Below are 19,667 nucleotides of genomic sequence, written 5' to 3' on the forward strand. Positions count from 1 at the left end.
ATGAGATCTTAAGCATCTGGTGACATCAGAACTCTGTGTCAGCCACTTTTATTTGTATATTGAACCCTAGTTAGTGCCCCAAACTGCACTATTGAGAATGGATTGTGGCTGAACAGTAAATCAAAACACCAGAAATATTTTTATATGTTAATGTCATATTATGTTAATGTTGCTGAGAAACAAAACCTAACAAACCCTTGATGTATCAGTCCAATACCATGTAGCGCTGAGTGATAAAGTTAAAATGTGTTGTGCTTCCCCCCCTGGTCAGAGGGAAGGGTGCCTATGTGTTATTTTCACTGTCTTTTTGAAAGTTACAGTATGTGTTTTCACTTTTGTGCAGATAACTGGAAGTAAAGCTGCAAACAGTGCTTATTACACACTGAAGTTACCTTCTCTTTGTTTTTACTAATCTGGAGTTACACCTTTAAAGACTGATATTATGAATCAGTACAGTCGCTGTGCATTTTATGATTTTGCTGTCATCTTAAAATTTTATGATCATAACATTATTTATTACCATAAATAGCAAAATCCTAAATGTCCAAGAAAACTAGCGTAAAAATGTTTAAAGATAGTTCTGATTTGGTATTAATTATTTGGTTAAGAGAAGAAATTAACATTATAGATACTCTGGCACTAAGCTTCTATAGTTTCTAGGTCTTCCTTGCAATACTGGAACGTATTTCTTTTGTGTAGTTCGCTATTAACCAGCTAAGTCCGTTTTTTACTACAATAAAAAAGTTATATATACAGTTCCTATTTTAGCTTGCTTGAAAGGGAGCAATATTTTTATTTAAAATACTGTTAGTAAATGCTCTGTAGAAACTTGGTTTTTGAGGCATCATTCTTCCATACCCATCTTTTGTTCTTTGAGCACAAGAGATTCTGTTCCTTGTTGTATTTCTTGCTTTTCCCTTTTATGCAGTCTTTAAAGGATTACAACACTTAAAATTGGAGGGACTTGTGGCAAGCTTTTGAATCATACATTTTTTAAAAGATTTTTTAAAAAGCCTACAACTTACCTAAGTAGTAGAATCAGCCATTGCTCTGCTCCTTGCATAGAGTCACCTGTTAAGTAGGTTAAATAGTTTTAAAATGCATACTTTCAAGACCTTTGAGAATGCTTTAGTGTTTGGTTTGATATAAAAGGAATTTTAGCAAGGATTAAAGAAAGAAGCTATCAGCTATATGTTTAGAGAGAATCTTACTAACATGTTGTAAATATTACAATTCATGAAATGTTATTTTAAGTCTGTAACTTAAGTTTTTTCTCCTTTTTTAGTTATACAGGTTGGTTTGAAATTTGTTTTTTGTTTTGGGGTTGTTTTTTTTTTTTTGGTATAAACAAGTAAAATTGTGCCCATTTTATGGTTTCCATGCTTTTGTAATCCTAAAAATATTAATGTCTAGTTGTTCTATATTATAACCACATTTGCGCTCTATGCAAGCCCTTGGAACAGAACATACTCATCTTCATGTAGGACCTATGAAAATTGTCTATTTTTATCTATATATTTAAAGTTTTCTAAAAATGAGAAAAGGTTATTACGAATTTTGTTGTACAAAATCTGTACAAAAATCTGTTTTTACATCATAATGCAAGAATTGGAAATTTTTCTATGGTAGCCTAGTTCTTTGAGCCTGGTTTCAATGTGAGAACCACGTTTACTGTTATTGTATTTAATTTTCTTTTTTCTTTTCAACAATCTCCTAATAAAACTGTCTGAAATCTCCCTGTGACTTTATTTACAGTTCGTCTTTATTAAATTTTGTGAAATGCATAGCATTGAAAGAATATTTACTTTCTAATGGGAGGCATCTAAAAACAACATAAGTCAGCTCTTTGCAATGCGAGGGGAACAATGCTCAATGATTTTATTTAACATGCAACTGCTTCTATCTCTAATATGAATTACTGTGCTGAAAAACATCATAAAAGCACACTCTGTAGTTATTGTTTAACAAGCAGATTTTCCATATTTTGTTTCTTGCCAGCTAAGCAAACTGCCCACATATACATGATTTATTTATGTACATTTCTCAGTTTATGAAGCTGTTATTTGTACCCTTTTCCTTTATATTCTTATATTCCCATGATTCTTATTTCACAAAGCTTTGTGCTGAATAATGTAAAGTAGACATGTTGATGGAACAAAATATATTATTCCCATATCTATAAGAGTGTAGATTTGTAACTCTTAGTGTTTTGCTTTCATTCTCTATCATTGGAAAAAATGCCTTTAGAAACTTTGATATTCCAATATCTTTTAATAATATATACGCGTTTTAATCAATCCAAAATGCTGCATCTGAAGAAATATTGGGTTACTATCTCTGTGAATATTCTAAACATTCCCAAGAGAATGGATTTTTTTTCTGTCAAAAGAAATTATTTCATGAATTAACAAAATATGATTTTTCCCTAATAAAAACTTAAAATGTTTATGTGACCATTACAAATACATTTTTGTCTTCTGTCTTCATATGTTTATGTCAGTAAGACTTGTACCAAAACATCATAGAGTCTTTGGATGTTAGAGGAATTTGGTAATGATTTGAGTTTTTTCCCCCAGGTGTTCTCATTGGGACTAGCAAATTTACGATATGAACAAAAGCTATTTATTACCAGATGAGAGTAAATTACAAATAAAAGTTATATGGATTGCATTTTTACAATATGGGAAGTAGAGATGTTCATAGAATTAAAGCGTTATTGTAAATGGCATTGTAAAAAATATCACTTTTCCTCCTGTGTAGGCTTGGTGCTAACATTTATCTTTAATATGTACAACTGGTATATAAAACCTGAACTGATCCTCATTTATTCATTTAAACAGATTCATTAATAAAGCCTCTATTCTGCACAAAGCACTGTGCTAGATGTTGTAATGACTCAAGTGGAAAACTTAACTGTTGTCCCAGAGGAGCTGATAATTTTGTTGGAATAGGAAATTTTACTTTCAGCAAGAAAAGATTCATTGAGCATCTTCTAATGTGTAAGGGACATGGAGCTGGTATTAAGAGGGCGCTGACTTAGACATCTTCCCAAGAATTGATACTATGACCCATTTTGTACGTTCACCTTCTAGAGAATAACATGACATGTTTTGTGAGTTAAACAATTGTGTAGGGATTGAGAAAAGGGATGGATACATTTTCCTCTAAGTAATACCACTATACCAGGTATTCTTTTCATGTTATTTTTCATTTATTTCAATCAGATCATTTGTCTTACCAAAGCTCACCAACTTTATTTTAAGGTAAGTAGCCTGTTTAATCACACACACACACAAAAATCATCAACCACAAATTCCTACTATATTGGGACTTTTGAATATAGTTGTAATATTCAATTCTTATGACCCAGCATCTATAGATGTACAGTAAAATGGCCTCAATTGATTCAAACACAGAGCTGCTTAAATGCCAGAAGAGTTCATTGGGTAATGAGTAATATTTGTAGTAGTAGCATCATTTGTCTTTATAGGTGAACGAGTTGGAGATTTTGAGTTGAATTGTTGGATCAATTGGGGTTTCTTTGGTTGGCGTGACAAAAACTGATTCTTGCAAGTAGTTAAAGAGCAAAGGGAATTGGTCATAAAGACAGAGGGGTACACATGGAACCTCAAGCCAAGATTGCAGCCAGCCCCCAGAGACCAGGGTCCCTCTTTTACTTTCACCCCTCTGCTCGTCTCCGTGACTGTTTCTTTTTCCTCTCATTGTGGACATATTTGTTTCTCTTGTTCACCTCTTGACTCCTCCATTATTTAGGAGCATAAGACTCAGCCCACAGAAGTGAGCCAATCATTTTCTCTCCCTGTCCTAAGTCAGATTACCTGAGAATTTTGATTGCCTCAAGTCAGAGCACATGCAAGTAAGGTACCTTGGCAGTACATTAGATGCATCTAGGGAATTTTAGAAATACTGTGTCCAATTAAATTTGAATCTCTGGGGGTTGGGGCTAAGGCTTATGTTCCTGAGGTGATTACTAATGAATAGCTAAGGTTGAGGACACTGTCTGGGAGTCTGACAAATATCACATTGTAGAAAATGACTAGTAAGACTTCTGTCGGGGCAGGCGCATAGTTGGGGATGGGTGGAGGGTGTTATAAGCTGTGCAGACACTGTAAGAGCCAACCAATAGTTCTACAAAATCATTAAATTATATATAAAATCTGTAAAATATTTAATATATATTTTTAAAAAGTAGTTTTAGCACTGTGAACTTAATTCTGAATATGAATTTGCAATCCCAATTAAGGTATAGTAGAAGACACCTTATTTTTTTTTTCTAAATAAAATTACTGATTAATCTAACCACAGAGCTGCACAGGGAGGTACAAATTCTTTTTCAATAATTATTGAGGCTTCCTCCATCTAAATGTTCTCAGTCCAAACATTCTCCTCAGTCCGTACCATTTGGAGAATGCTTGGGTTTTCATGCCTGGGATCCAGCCTTCAAGAAGTGGCGCTAAGCCCTTCTCTTTGGAGGGCCTCCAGGTTTGTGGAAGCAAAAATTATAACACAGTTTGGTGTGATTCATAATGTAGGGAGAGAAAATACCTAAGACAATTATGTTATTACTGAGGAAGTGTAAAATCGTGCGAAAGGATGTAACATTTCTGTTTTACTTGAACTGATAAAATGTCAATCAATACAAGTAGCCTATGGTAAGTTTTGCATCTTTAATGTAATACCTGGAATAAGCACTAAAAATGTTATATCAACATATACATTTAGGGGCACCTGGGTGGCTCAGTGGGTTAAGGGTCCAACTCTTGATTTTGGCTCTGGTCATGATCTCAGGGTCATGGGATCCAGCCCTGTGTCCATCTCCATGCTCAGTGGGGAGTCGGCTTGAGTCCTTCCTCTGCTTACACTCTCTCTCTCAAATAAATAAATATTTTATATATATACATATATAAAAAATATATACAATATATAAATATATATATATATATTTAAAAACACTATAGAGAAATCAAAGTGGAATTCAATGCTATAGTAAAGTTAGCTCCCAGATAAACAGTAAATACTCTTTGGTAATTCATCTGTTGTGTTATGCTCTCTTGCTAGTAGTTTCCAATCCTGTCTCCGGTTCTTTGGCCGCTCTTTCAACAATGCCAGTTGTGGGTCGGATTTGGTACACTACATTAGGCAACAGAGAAAGATGAGTTGATAGATACCTCGCCCGCACTGTGCAGCTCTATTTTCTATTTACTGAGTGTATTCACATCCAATGATGTATTTCCACCTGATATTTTCAAAAACAAAGACAGAAATTATTAGGCTGCATACAAATTATAAAAATATTAAAATTTATTTATTAAAATTAATAAAATTGTTAAATTTTTATTAAAATTACTAAAATTATTTTATTAATGATTATTAAAATTTATTTTTTAAATAGTATTGTCGGCTTCCACCCCAAGTGTGGGAGCTGGGAGAAAGAGATGATACTAGTCAATCCTTTTCTTACTAACTTATCTTACTAAATTTACAAAAAAAAAGGGGCTCCCGTTGAGTTGGATCTTTCATTTAAATCCATTTGGTTGTCATATGCCTGGATTTATATATGTTGAATGTTGTTAGCTCCTTCCATTAATAGATTTGGGTGCTTTTTAGTATATTCTTTATGTGTGATTTTTCTTTTCCCACCAGTAGCCACTGTGAGACAACAATCGCTAGACACGAGGGCCCAAATGAAGATGGGCGAGTTCTTGGGAAATGAAGTTTCCTGCAATCTAGAACAGAACTGAGCAAGAATGGAGAATCTGATCACAGAGCATGCAGGCAAACGATTTAATAGCACAAGGTATTTTTAGGGAAGGAACGTTAGGGGCCTGGGGCAGGATGTAGAAAGTTTTTAATTGTCTAAAATGAATGATCATTTAGCATTTAGATTTGCCAAGTATTTACAACAGACTATATGAAGGTTTGGGGGGACACTGCCTCCTTCCTGGGGATTTGCTGGCAGTTGCCTTTATGCAGCCAAATGCACATGTATTTTGGCAAGTTACTTAGAAGTCTTTTTATCTATTGAGTATTCAGTGGTAGGCCCAGCCCTCTTCTGCTTATTCTTTCATCTGAAACACGTGGGTTCATAGTAAACACTTAGGTATTCTTTTCCCCAACCAATGCCAGGAATGTTGGCACAGTGCCCTGAGAGCAGCAAGTTCTCTCTATACGTTTGTCAGAGCAATAAGCCAAACACACATTCCTACCATGTGAAATTCAAGGCTGAGATAGGCACCGGCCTTCTGTGTCCAATAACCGTTAGTAGACAAATATCAGGTCCTCTGAGTGGTCCCACTGAGGTTTCTTTCCTAGACTTCAGATGAGAGACTGACACCTGTCACCTCTCATGGGTGACTGGCGAGCTTTGAACCTGAAACAACCCACAGCCCCCACCAACAGCTACCTTCTTACATCGATTCTTGACCCCGTATCTTAAACCTGTTTTGTAATCTGGAGATGGACGGACAGCTGAGGTCACAAAATTAGTTTTCAGAGAGCTTTGCAAATTCTCATAATGACCTTGCCTCTTAACTTGAATGTGGTATCCATTTCATAATTCACTTGATTTTTTGGAAAATTACTTAAAAATTTTTTGAGATAATTATAGACTAAATGCAGTTATAAGAAATAGCAAAGAGACATCCCATGTACCCTTCACCCGTTTTCCCTAAGGTGAAAATTTTTCCCTAAGGATAAATATAGTACAGTATCAAAACCAGGAAGTACACAATGATATCAACTTCATTCAGATTTCACTAGATTTAGACACTCATTTGTGTGTGCATGTGTGTGTTTAGTTACATACAACTTTATCACAAGTATAGATTCATATGAACATTACCACAGTCAAGATACAGAATACTTTAGTAACAAGGATCCCTCATGCTATCTTTTAATTGCTACAACCACTTAACCTCTGTCCCTACATCTCAGTTTAAATCGGGGTTCTCCTGAGAAACATCATCAATAGTGTAAACATGTGTACATGTGTGCACACACACACACACACACACACACAGAAATGTGGGGGATACTAGGCTCTGTAGAGTACATAGATCCTCCAAATGCTCCTGCCCCTATTCCTGTGGTCTATGGAGAGGAATTGGGGGAAATTCCTGCTGATACTTGCGTCCAGATGGGTCTAGTTGGGGCAACCCATCCACAAGGATTGCAATCACTAGTCAACCCAACACTGACACCATCTGGATGGAAACAGAAACATACCACAGCAGCCAGTGGGCTGATCTCAGAGCAGTTGGGCTGGTGACCACTCATGAACCCTGGCCATTAACCCTTTGCACCTTCAGTCGAGCTGTTCTCAAGAGATTAGCCCTATGGCTTTGGACACTGGGAAGCCAAGGAGTGGATGATCATGATTAGTCTTTGTGGGGTCAGGACATTGTGGAAAGACATTTGGCTTCATCTGCAAGAGCCCGAGGCAGTCCTCACTGTTTTCCACATCTCAGCTCATAAAGCGCTGATACCCCTTGCCAGTTAGGAAGCTGACAGCCTAGCCTGGATATGAGCCCTACTTAGCAACTGACCCCTCAGTAGATATAAGAGATTGAGTGCATAGGAAAGTGGTCACCAGAGCACTCATGGGGATGGCGTATTGCCAAAGATGTCAGTGCTCCCATGAAATACAGGGATTTGTTTAACACAGTAATAACATGCCATATGTGTTCTAAACACCCAAGGCAACTCTCAAAGGAGGAGAGGGCCATCCACCAGGGTTCCCAACTGGTGAGGGATTGGCAAGTTGATTATATTGGCCCCCTCCCTTCACGTGATGGCTCAAAATAATGTCTTGGTTTGTGTGGACACATCTGGCCTAACCCAAGCTTTCCCTTGTTGCCTCACAAGCCAGGCTGCCACCATTATGGGATCAGAGAAACTGAGTACCATGTATGAATACCTTTGTGGAATAGACAGTGACTGAAGTCACATTTTGAAGGTTCTGATGTGCAAGACTGGGCAAAAGAACATGACACTGAAAGGAAGGTCTATCTCCCTCATGATGCGAAAGCAGCAGGGCCGGTAAAAAGGAAGAATGGAATATTAAAGCAACAGATTAAATTACTAACAAGCAAAACAATCTTGGCTAGGTGGACTAAGGTACGATCCCAGGCTTTAATCCATTCTGTCAACAAAAAAACAACCTGGAATGCAAAGGATTTAGTCAGAGGCAAGGAAAAGCTTTATTGCCCTATAGTTTGAAAACTGGGGAGACACAGCCTTTGGCTACAAACTGAAAGTACCCTCCAAAGGGGAAGGTTTAGGCTTGAGTTAAATAGGCAAAACCCGCAAGTTCTGTGTCCTTTATGGAGCTGGGTCAGACTCAAGTCCCAAACTGCAAGCTTTAAGAGCAGAGTGGCAAGCAGGATACAGCTCACGGTTTCCGGTAGCAGTTTCAAGATGTGGCAGCCACTGGGGAGCATGACCGGATGTGTTGCAGGGGTCTTTTTGTGAATTTTGCTGAGTTTTGTGCAGATTTGTCACTTCAGGCTATGCTGACTGGTTTTGTTCCTCAAGGGCATTTGAGCTGATTAAAATTTTAGTTTCTCTCCCTTGACATGAGGGAACCCATCTTGTTTGTCAGTTATTGCTGTCTAGTTATTGGGGTCTTTTGTTCCCAATTGGAATGATCAACCAGTAGGGCTTGCGGCCCCATATACCAGACTGGGGAACCCTGCTGAGACACCCAACATGTAAAGGTATGGAAGTCACAGGGAACAGCCATTGCCCCAGCTCTCACCACGGATCAAGGTACTGTCTGCTGAGAACACCAAGTCCCATCAGGCCTGGGAAGACTTATCTACTGGAATTTGCAGTGGGATGTCCCACCAGGATGGTGAGTTACTTCAAACCCCTGGGTGAGGGGGGACTACTCATTCTCTACTGGGATCCTCTTGTCTTGCCACAAGCCAGACCTGCTGAAATTCACTATACCTGAAATGAAACACACACCCCTGAAGGAGGGGAGAAGACTGGGTCCCGGCTTGGCATATCCCACCCCCAGCCCACCTCCCCACGCCTGACGGGGCTGCGTCTGCTGGCCAGCATTTCTGGTGTGCCCAACCAGGCAGATTCCCAGAGCTGCCATCCTCCCTCTCCTCAAGACCAAGATGGCTCTTCTGTTGTCCACTGGTGCGATCATTTGTCCACAAACTTTGTTCCCTCCACTGGTCTGGGGGAAGTTACAGCACACTAAATTCACCCGGCAAAACATAAATGATAGCCAACAAAGCCTTTCCTTACTAAACACTGAAATGTCTGTGATGAAAAAAAAGCTGTCCTCCAAAATCCAATAGTCTTGGCCATTACTACTGCCTCCCAGGAAGTCACCTGTGCTGTTATCCAAACAGAATGCGGTGTCTTCACGCCTGATGAGTCTAATGTATCATCTTTACTAAACTGCACGAAGACACAAGGAAACGCCCCGAGTGCTCCGACCCCCAGCCTAGGAAACTTACCAAATCAGTGATTTGGCTCATAGGGTTCTTGGTGGGGGGAAAAAAATGTTACTTATTTCGGGAATCTTTGTCTTAATCTGTGTTTTCTCTGGCATGTATCCCATATTATCCCGGTTGCCTCTGCCTCCAAGGCGGGCAGCCGGCGCCAAATGAGCCGCCTCCGTGCTAATTAAAGCCCCTGGCGGACCGCTCAGGGCACAGCGTGGAAGGCGGGGCTGTACGATTGTGAAAGGGAGTTGCCAGGGCTGGAGTGGCCGAGGAAGAGGTCACCTCCAGTCAACCGGTGAGCCGGATCCAGGCACGCGGAGGCTCCTGGCCCCTCCCCAGCCCTTGGAAAGCCCGCTCCGCCCACCGTTATCGCACTAGGAGGGTTTTCCAGGATGCAGCCTCCAGAGAGCAATGTGTTGTTGCAACCACCAGGGTGGTATGCTTGACGAAAGCCTCGGCCTCCGTATAAACTTGAAAGATTCTGGCGGCCGCTTCAGAGATCTGCTCCTCTTGCTGCTCCTAAGTAAGTTCACTTGCTTGTTAAAAGCGCCGCCTGCCAATCTGGGGAGGCCCGCGCCTGCGCTGTCTCCGCTTGCCCACTCCGGGGGCGCGACCACTGTCGGGTTTCACAGGGGAACTCGCAAGGTTGGGAACCAGCAGGTACTTGGCGTTAGCCTTAAAATATCTTTATTTGACCCTCTTCTTGCGGAAAGAAAGAGAATCGTTTTGCTTAGTGTGTAATTCTAGGTTCCCAGTAACTTTTTCTTAGCAGTTTGCATGTTCACTGACTTCTGACATCTATTATTGCTAAGGAAAGGTAGTTAAACCGCCTTTATTTATTTATTTTATTTTTTTGGCAAACAAAAAGTCTTTTCTTTCTCTCCGGTTGCTTTTGGTAACTTTTATCTGTCTTTGATGCTTTGTGGCTTGAATACAGTTTGTGTAGGTATGGACTTATTTTTATTTATTATGTTTGGGAGCTAACGTGCCTCCCAAATAGTTGAGGAGGTCTTTTTCTTTAATTTAGAAAATTCCAAGCCATTATCACTTAAGGAATGCCCCTGTCTTTTTTTTTTTTTTTTTTTATAAATTTCTGGAATTGTAATTTAATTCTAAGTTAGACTTTTCTACTTAAACTTATGAGGTTTCTTGACCGCCCTTCAGGTATGCCGTTTCTTTAACTCAGCTTCCTTCCATGTAATTTCTTCAGATTTATCTTTCAAACTACTAATTATATGTTCAGGTGTATATAGTTTGCTATTTAAAACTCACATAGAATTGTTAATTATATTTTCAGTTTTGGAAATTCTATTTAGTTCTTTTCAAATTTTCTTAGCCATTCTTGATAGTCTTTATTTATGTGTTCGTTGCTTTTATTTCTTTGCATGTTGTGATATATCTATGTCTCATATTTTTATTGTTCCTGATAATCCAATACCTTATATTATTGAGGTCTGATTTTGCATTCATTATATTTCTGATACTTTCTAAAGCCTTGTTTCTTAACAATTTTGAAAAAAAGTTTGAATTTTTGAAATTTTGAATTTTTGAGGTGATTGAAATTTATTTGAACTCATGTTCATAGGAACCTTATCTGTGGAAATCTTTTAAAATCTGGTTTGAGAATGTAATACTCCCTGAAGGAATTTTATTTCCTTCTGCTAGGTGCCTGGGACACTTTAAATTAAATTTAAATTAAATTTAAATTTTCACTTGTAGTCTCTTAGTTCACAGATTGAGTAATCACTGTAAAACATTTCCAAATCCATCAGGGTGCGTCCACTCTCCTAAAGTCTCAAATGAGACTTTTCCTCTTTTACCCAGAGCCACAGCTCATGCAATTTTTTTCTGACATCTGCCTTTGTAAGGTGCATTTTTTTTCTACTTCAACTTTTTTTTAAGTAAGAGTATAGCCATTTTGAGTCCTAGCTTCATCTGAAGGTCTCCAGTCTGACTTTATTTCCTGCCCCCCATAATCATGACCATTGGAACTACAGTTCTGTCACCATGGATTTATAGATGGCTTAAAGATAAATAAGTCCTTCTGCTCTTGTCTACGTTTCTGGAGGTCTTCTCTTATTCTGGCCTCAGAACGACACCTCCATGTTTTAAAATATTTAATCCAGAATTTTTTATGTTTCATTCAGTGTATTGGACTGATGTTACCAGAAATGAAAACCTCTTACTTAAAACTTAATTTTCAAACTTCTGAAATAACAATTTATAACTGCAAACATTAATCAATTAGTAGTTTCACCTAGTCTTGCTATAAGGAATTAATGATATATGTGAAGTTCTTAGTGTAATTTCTAGAATACAGTAAATGCTGAACAATGTAAATTTTTACTGTTAGAATAATACAAAACATCAAAGACACACTCTTGGACCTCAGGGAACATATGTGCTCTTATAAAAGTAAAAGGTTAAGATACACATATTGTATGTTGATTGCAATTCTACAAAAATAACGATGATAGACAGTTTTAATATATACGTGTAAAAACCCTTAAGAAAAATATATATCCAAATGTTATGTCTTATTGATTGTATTACAAGGATTTACTTTCTCCCTATGACTTTTCAGAGTTTCCCAAATTGAAAAATGAACATTTATTACTTTTTTTCCATCAGCAAGAGTGACTGGAGTTTATTGATGATTTTTGAACATTTGCAAGCAGATTTTGCTTTTATCGTTGCTCAGGTCAAGCTTCTGCCAAGCATCAACTAATTCAACATTTTCTTTCTCTTTCCCTCTCTCCCTTTTTCCTTCTTCTTTCTATCCTTCCTTTTTTTTTGTATTCTTTTTTCTTTCTCCCCCTTCCGCCACCCTTTCTTTCCTTCATTAGAAAGAATTTAGAAATAGTAAGTAGCTTTCCAAAACTGGCTTGATGTTGACAGCCAAAACTGACATAACAATTAAAATATCTGTGCATATGTTTACACATGTATATAAATATCTGAATGATTTAGATTCACCAGGTAAGTAAATTACTCCAGTGCCATGTGACTTGTTACTTAGCTATAGTCTTTGGACCAGAAGCATTGGGGTCACCTGGGAGCCTGTGAGAAATGAAGGCTCTCAGGCCCCATCCTAAATCTACCAAATCAAAGTCTGCCCTTTAACAAGATCCCAGGTGATTCATATACAATTAAAGTTTAGAAACATTACCAGCACAGATTTTAAGCAGCAAAATGAGTTGAGAGTTGAGACAATTATCAAAGGGGAAAAATCTGTTTCAATTATCTATATGATTTTTATAAAGTGATTATTTGGAAGGTTGAGAAGGGTGGTCAGGGTGTGGGATTATCTGGGTAAATACCTCAATTCCCAGATTTTTCTGCCATAGTGTTCGCACTGTCGTGATGACTGCTCGACAGTGATCAGTCAGGTCTCTTCAACCCCTGATGAACTGGGAAAAGTGTAGTACTGCTCATCATTTAAAGTTAAATTATTTATTATCCAAACAACAATAGGAATTTACAAATTAAGAAGAAAATCCTAAACCTCACCATGTGGCTTTTCAATTTCAGTACTTACCAGTATGTGTATATGCACACTCAGCTGGGTTTGTGCAGTTTCCTTTATGCCAAGGGTGTGTGTGGGCAAAGTTGTGGAGGTTAGGTGGAAAGGTTAGGGTATTTGAAGGCTTTGTAATCATTTTTTTGTATAGTGCTATGTTGAACTAATTGTAATTATGGTTATTAATAAGAATTACAACTATCAAACTTCCCAATCATGATTTGTAATGGCTGCATCACATCCCATTGAGTTGATACACAAAGATCATTTAATCATTCTCCCATTATATGGATAGTCAGATAGTTTCCAAGTTTTGCTATTTTGTAAATAACATAGTAATAAATTTCTTTGTATAATAGTTTAATCCATTAAATTCATTTCCATAGCATAAATTACCAATAATGGAACTGTTGGATTTTAAGTAGATGTCATATTATAGGTTGTTGTTTTATTGTTTGTTTGTTTTTCAATACATTGTTGGTTTGGGGGCAGTTTTAGGTTTGACTTGTGTTACTTTTAAAATCAGATTAAAAGATTTACTGAAGGAAAGATGTGGTAATGAAGTCAATAAGGATACATTGGTATTTATTTATTTTTATTTCTTATGCTCACTTTTTGGCTCACCTTTTTCTAGGTTTTTTAGGGTGAAAGCTGAGGCCACTGATTTGAGACTGTAAATTTACAGACTGTTTTAGTGGCATATCTTGTGGTTTCATTTTGATTCAGTTCAAAATTCTTTCTAATTTATCCTTTGATTTCTTCTTGACCAGTGCGTTATCTATAATTGTGTCATTTAGTTTCCAAATATTTTGAGGCTTTTCCAGAGGTCTATTATTGATTTCTAATTTAATTGTAGTGTTGCCAGAGAATATATTTTGTAAGACTGGAATGTTTTTAAATTTATGAGACTTATTTTATGGCTTAGAATATCGTCCGTGTTGCAAATGTTCTGTGTGTGCTTGAAAAGAATATGTTTCTCTGTTGTTGAGTGAATATTCTATAAATGTCAATTAAGTCAAGTTGATTGATGATGTTCAAATCTCTTTTATCCTTGCTGATTTTTGGCCTAATTGTTCTCCTAGTATTGAAGAAGAAATACTTAAAAATTTTACTATATTTTGGATTTTTCTATTTCTCCTTTCAGTAATATTAGTTTTTGCATCATGCATTTTGAAGCTGTTATTCTGTGCATAAGCATTTGGAATGCTAAATCCTCTGGATGAATTAACATCTTTATCATTATGATATGCTTTCTTTCTCCCTTTTAATATTATTTTCTCTGAAATCTACTTGTCTAATATCCACATAGAGAGCCCAACTTCCTTTTGATTAGTCCTACTATGGTATGTCTTTTTCTATCCTTTCACTTTGACTTATCTGTGTCTTTGTATTTAAAGTAGGCTTCTAATAAACAACTTGTAATTGGGCCTTGCTTTTTTTTAAATCTCGTATGCTCATTCTGTCTTTTGATTGGATTATTTTGTTTATTTACATTTAGTGTGATTATTGATGTGATTGGGTTTAAATCTAAATTGCTACTTGTTTTCCATTTGTCCATTTGTTATTGTTAATTTTTATGCCTTTTTTTGTTCATTCAGTATGCTTAGGATTTTATCTCTTTTCCTAATATGTTGTTATAATTCTTTGTTTTGTTATTTTAGTGGTTGCTTTATGGCTTATGCTATACACCTTAACTTATTAAAGTCTAACTTAAAGTGTTATTATAACATTTTATGTAAAATAACAGAATATTATAAAAGCATTTTTCCATTTCTTACTTATTGGGCTTTGTGCTATTGTTGCCATATATTTTACTACTACTTATGTTATAAACCACAACACTGCACTGTTATTCTTTTTGTTAGAACAGTCGATTGTATTTTATTTAAATTAAATTAATTAACATAGAGTGTATTATTAGTTTCAGAGGTAGAGTTTAGTGATTCATCAGTCTTAGATAATACCCAGGGCTCATTACATCACATGCCCTTCTTAATGTCCATCACCTGATACCTCATCTCCTCCCCCCCCAGCAATCCTCAGTTTGTTTCCTATGATTAAGAGTCTCTTGTGGTTTGTCTCCCTCTCTGTTTTCATCTTATTTTTCCTTCCCTTCCCCTATGATCCTCTGTTTTGTTTCTTAAATTCCACATATGAGTGAGATCATATGATAATTGTCTTTCTCTGTTTGACTTATTTTGCTTAACATAATACCCTCTAGTTCTATCCACGTTGTTGCAAATGGCAAGATTTCATTTTTTGATGGCTGAGTAATACTCCATTGTGTGTGTGTGTGTGTGTGTGTGTGTGTGTGTGTGTGTATACACCATATCTTCTTTATCCATTCATCTGTTGATGGACATCTGGGCTCTTTCCAGAGTTTGGCTATTGTGGACATTGCTGCATAAACATTGGGGTGCAGGTGCCCCTTTGGATCACTACATTTGTATCTTTGGGGTAGATACATAGTAGTGCAATTGCTGGGTCATAGGGTAGTTCTATTTTCAACTTTTTGAGGAACCTCCATACTGTTTTCCAGAGTATCTGCACTAGCTTGTAGTCCCACCAACAGTCAATTGTATTTTAAAGTAAGGTAAATGAGAAAATGTCTTATATTTACTCACATCATTAGCATTTCCTATTATCTTCATTCCTTTGACAACTGTTTTTTATCTGGTATCATTTCTCTTGTGCCTGAAGAACTTCCTTTAGCGTTTCTTTTAGTGTGAATCTGGTGATAAATTCTTTCAACTTTTATATGTCTCAAAAGCCTGTATTGCTTTCAATTTTTGAGGAAAATTTACATAAACATAAAATTCTGGATTGACAGGGTTTTTTTTTTTTAATGTACCTTGATTTTGTTGCTCCATTATCTTCTCATTTACATTGTTTCTGAGAGGAAATCAGTAGAATATTTTATTTTTATTCCTCTGTAATGTGCTTTTCCTTCTGGATGCTTTTAAGATTTTCCCTTTATTACATGTTTTGTGCAATTTGATAATATACCTTTGTGTAGTTTTCTTCATATTTCTTGAAGTTTGCTGAGATTCTTGGATCTATGGTGTATAGTTTTCATTAGGTTTGAAAAATTTGGAGTCATTATTTCTTGTAATGTTTTTCTCTTTCCCCCTTTCTCTTTCTTCCAAGCACTCCAGTGTACATATATTTGACTGCTTAAAGTTGTTCTACTGCTCATGTTTTTTCTTCTGCAATTTTTAATCTTCTCTTAATTCTAACTAGTGATATTTTATCTCAGACATTTGTGTCATTTTCCAGAATATTCATTTTAGTCATTTATAAATATACCCCATGTTTTAATATATTTATTATATTTTAATGTATGGAATACACTTAGAGTAATTGTCTTAATTCCATTGTCCTCTGATGCTAACATCTGTTAGTTCTGGGTGATTTTTAAATGATTTTTTTTCCTCCTCTTTATACCTTAAGCTTTTCTGCTTTATTGCATGCCTGGTAGGTTATTATTCTATGGCAGTTAGTTTGAATTTTACCCGATTAGATTCTGGATTTTTAAAATTCTTATAGATATTCTTGAGTTTTTTCTTTAGATGCTGTGTTGGGAGTCCTTAAGACCAGGCTGTGTTTCAATGATTGTCTAGGAAAACACATGGTCTCAGCACAGAGTCATGCTCAAGACTGATTTACTATGGAGAAAGGATAAAAAAACAAAATCAGCAAAGAGTAAAGGCCCATGGGACAAAGTCTGAGGGAAATCAGGCTCAAGCTTCCAAGGGTCCTTCCAGAGTGGAATCACACAGGATGCACTTAAAGCCCCCAGCAATGAGTTGTGACAACTTATATGAAATAATGCCAACTGGGAAAGTACCCCCAGTTTGTCAAGTATGCAAATTCCAGAGCCCCAGAAAGACAGAAGATGTATGGCATAAACCATATTGTTTGTTACATCAGTTTAGACACAGCAAGTTACTCTTATCAGTTAATGGTTGGAACCCTCCCCAAACCAAAATTCCCAGATACCAGCCAATGCCAACCTTGTATGCAGGCCTTTCAAAGGATAGCGGTCAGGCCTGGTATGTTAAATCTTTTCTGCACAGATGCTATTAAGTCACTTAGAAATAGTTGCTTCTTTCAGATCTCGATTTAAGTTTCCCTAGGTGGGGCTGGAATAGTGTTTGCTCTGTGGTTAATTATTTTCCACTAGGGAAGCAAGACTCTTTGAGTCCTTGTCCAATAGCCCATGAATTAGAGGTTTCAGAGTCTTCCTGTTGGTAATAGGCATGTTCCCAAACCAGTGAGCCTCAGGTATTGTTCCCTCTTATTCTTGTGGGTTTTTCTTTGCCAGCCTTACATAAGTTCCTGTCACATAGGTGTTGATCGGGACTCTACTGAAAACTCAAAAGAACTTCTCTCTCTGTGTTCTAAGTTCTCTCTCTGTACAGCTCTTCCTTTACCAGTACTCTGCTCTGTGAACTCAGGTCACCCTGCTGTCCCTCCGCTCTGAGCTCCATCTCCTAAATCACAAAAGCCTGCAGGCGGTGGCTCTTTTTCCTCCTTGTGCCTCAGGCTGCCGTCTCCCTCCATACAGCAAGCCTTAGCCACCTTCAGGATCCTCTTATTTGTTTTCTGTCTCTCAGAGATCAGTCTTAGTGCCAGATGTCCAGTGTCTTCAGAACTTTGTTCCATCTGTTTAGTCCGTTATCTAGTCCTTTTGGGCCGAGGGGCAAATCCAGTCCTTATCTTTCCATCTTGGTCAGAAGCTAAGATTTCTCAGGAGAGATAAATTTAAGTAGTTACATGTGGAGGTATAACATCAGGAGAGAGAGGTTTAAATAGCTACATTTTGAGATCTGTCACCAGGTTAGCTGCCAGTTGTTCAGGCCCTTCATATCCTTCTTCATGATCAGATTTTCTTGGCTCTTCTGCCACAGGTGGCTCCCGGGCTTAACCATCTGAAGAGTTTTAGCACTCCCAACTTTAATCTTGCTCTCTTGCGTGTCTCTCACATCCACCCTGCTTGTCTAGTCCTGTTTATGTCAGAACCTTTGAGTGCCTTGACATTTTCTTCCCCAAATATATCATTTTTTCCACTAAGACGTCACTTACACTGTCCAGTGTGGCCGAACCACCTCCCTCTGTGCTCTATCTTTGTCTTGTTATCTCCTTGTAATCCTAGTTATGAATCAGGTCAGGTTCCAACTTCTCAGGAAGCAATTCTTGAAGATCCTTCCTATTCACTTAACCAAGAAAGGACACAGCCCTTCCTGGCTTTCTCACAAGGTCTTCGACTCCATGATTACATCTACAAAGGATTTAATGTTTTTCTTTTTTAATTCTTTGACTTATTTTCTTTGAATGTGAGTCCCTCAAGGCAAAAATTCTGTCTTCCTCTGTTATGTCATAGATCCCAGCTCTCATGAATGATTTTTAATAATTGATTAATAAATGTTTGCTAAAATATTATGAGATTATGGACTAAATTAGTCCTACAAGACATTTTCCATCATCTAATATAACTCTTTATTTTATAGATGAAAATGATTGTGAGACCCAATGAGAGCAACAGTGCATTTTATTGAAGCATCCATAGATTCTTTAGAGGTACAGAAATATGGGGCTGAGCCCCTTGGTCAGGATGGGTCAGTGGAAGGTAGTGAGTGTGAGGGATAAGCACACAGCTAATATAGATACAGGAGACTTGAATCAGAAAGAGGTAAAAAGATAGTTGGTGAGCATATGGTACTGGCAAGAATAAGAGAGTGCGATACAATATTGGCTTTATTAGTTTCCTTTGCCTTCTGAATTCCTAACCCTAGTGTGTTTTGTATTCCTCTACAGACTATAGAAGAAATAGGAAAAGCTGAGTCATGTACTTTAGAATGAACAGAAATAGTAATTATTATAATAATAAATGTAGCTAATATTTATGGCACACTTACTCATTAACTATATGTTAAGCACCCTCCTGAGAATTCTATGCATATAACCTCATTTAAGCCTCACAGTGAATCCTAAGGTGCTTTTGCATTCACATTCTCAAGATGAGGAAGAGGGGCTCAGAATGATTAACAACTTACGTAATGCTCACACAGCCAGTAAATGTCAGAGACAGCATTAGGATTTGAACAATGGTTTTAACCACTGGTTTATAATAGTCATGACTCTCAAGTAACTCTTGATAGAAATCCCAGATCAAACATTGTTAGACCAAAAAAGGGAAAGTATTTTTCAAATCTAAGGTTATTTTAGCCTCTTTTGTAGTTTGATTCAGGGCCCCAGTAGTATGCTTATGAGTTTTTTCCTGCCTCTCCAGCAAGTCTTTCTTCTGTTTTCCTCCTTTTTCAGATCCATGCAAAATGCAATTCCTTCTAGCAGTTTAGATTTCCATGTACCTAGGTTCCATTTAGGTAGAAAAAAGAAGTTTTCTTCACCAACGTTGTGGCTAAAATTGCAATTTTTTTTTTCACTCAAGGAGCATTCTCTTCTTCCATTGTGTAATGCAGTTATGGATAAGTATTTCCAGGTCAACAGTTTCTAAAAAGAGCACGTGAGCAAATTCTAGCCAGTGGTTTGGGGACTGAGATGATATATGCTACTTCTAGGTCTAGCCCATGGAAATCTCCCATATGATCCTTTCTATTCTTTTTTCACCTATGGATGTTGCCCTAAGAGCTACATTGAGAAAC

This window comes from Phoca vitulina, unplaced genomic scaffold (assembly GCF_004348235.1).
Source record: "Phoca vitulina isolate PV1807 unplaced genomic scaffold, GSC_HSeal_1.0 scaffold5, whole genome shotgun sequence".
Lineage (NCBI taxonomy): Eukaryota > Metazoa > Chordata > Mammalia > Carnivora > Phocidae > Phoca > Phoca vitulina.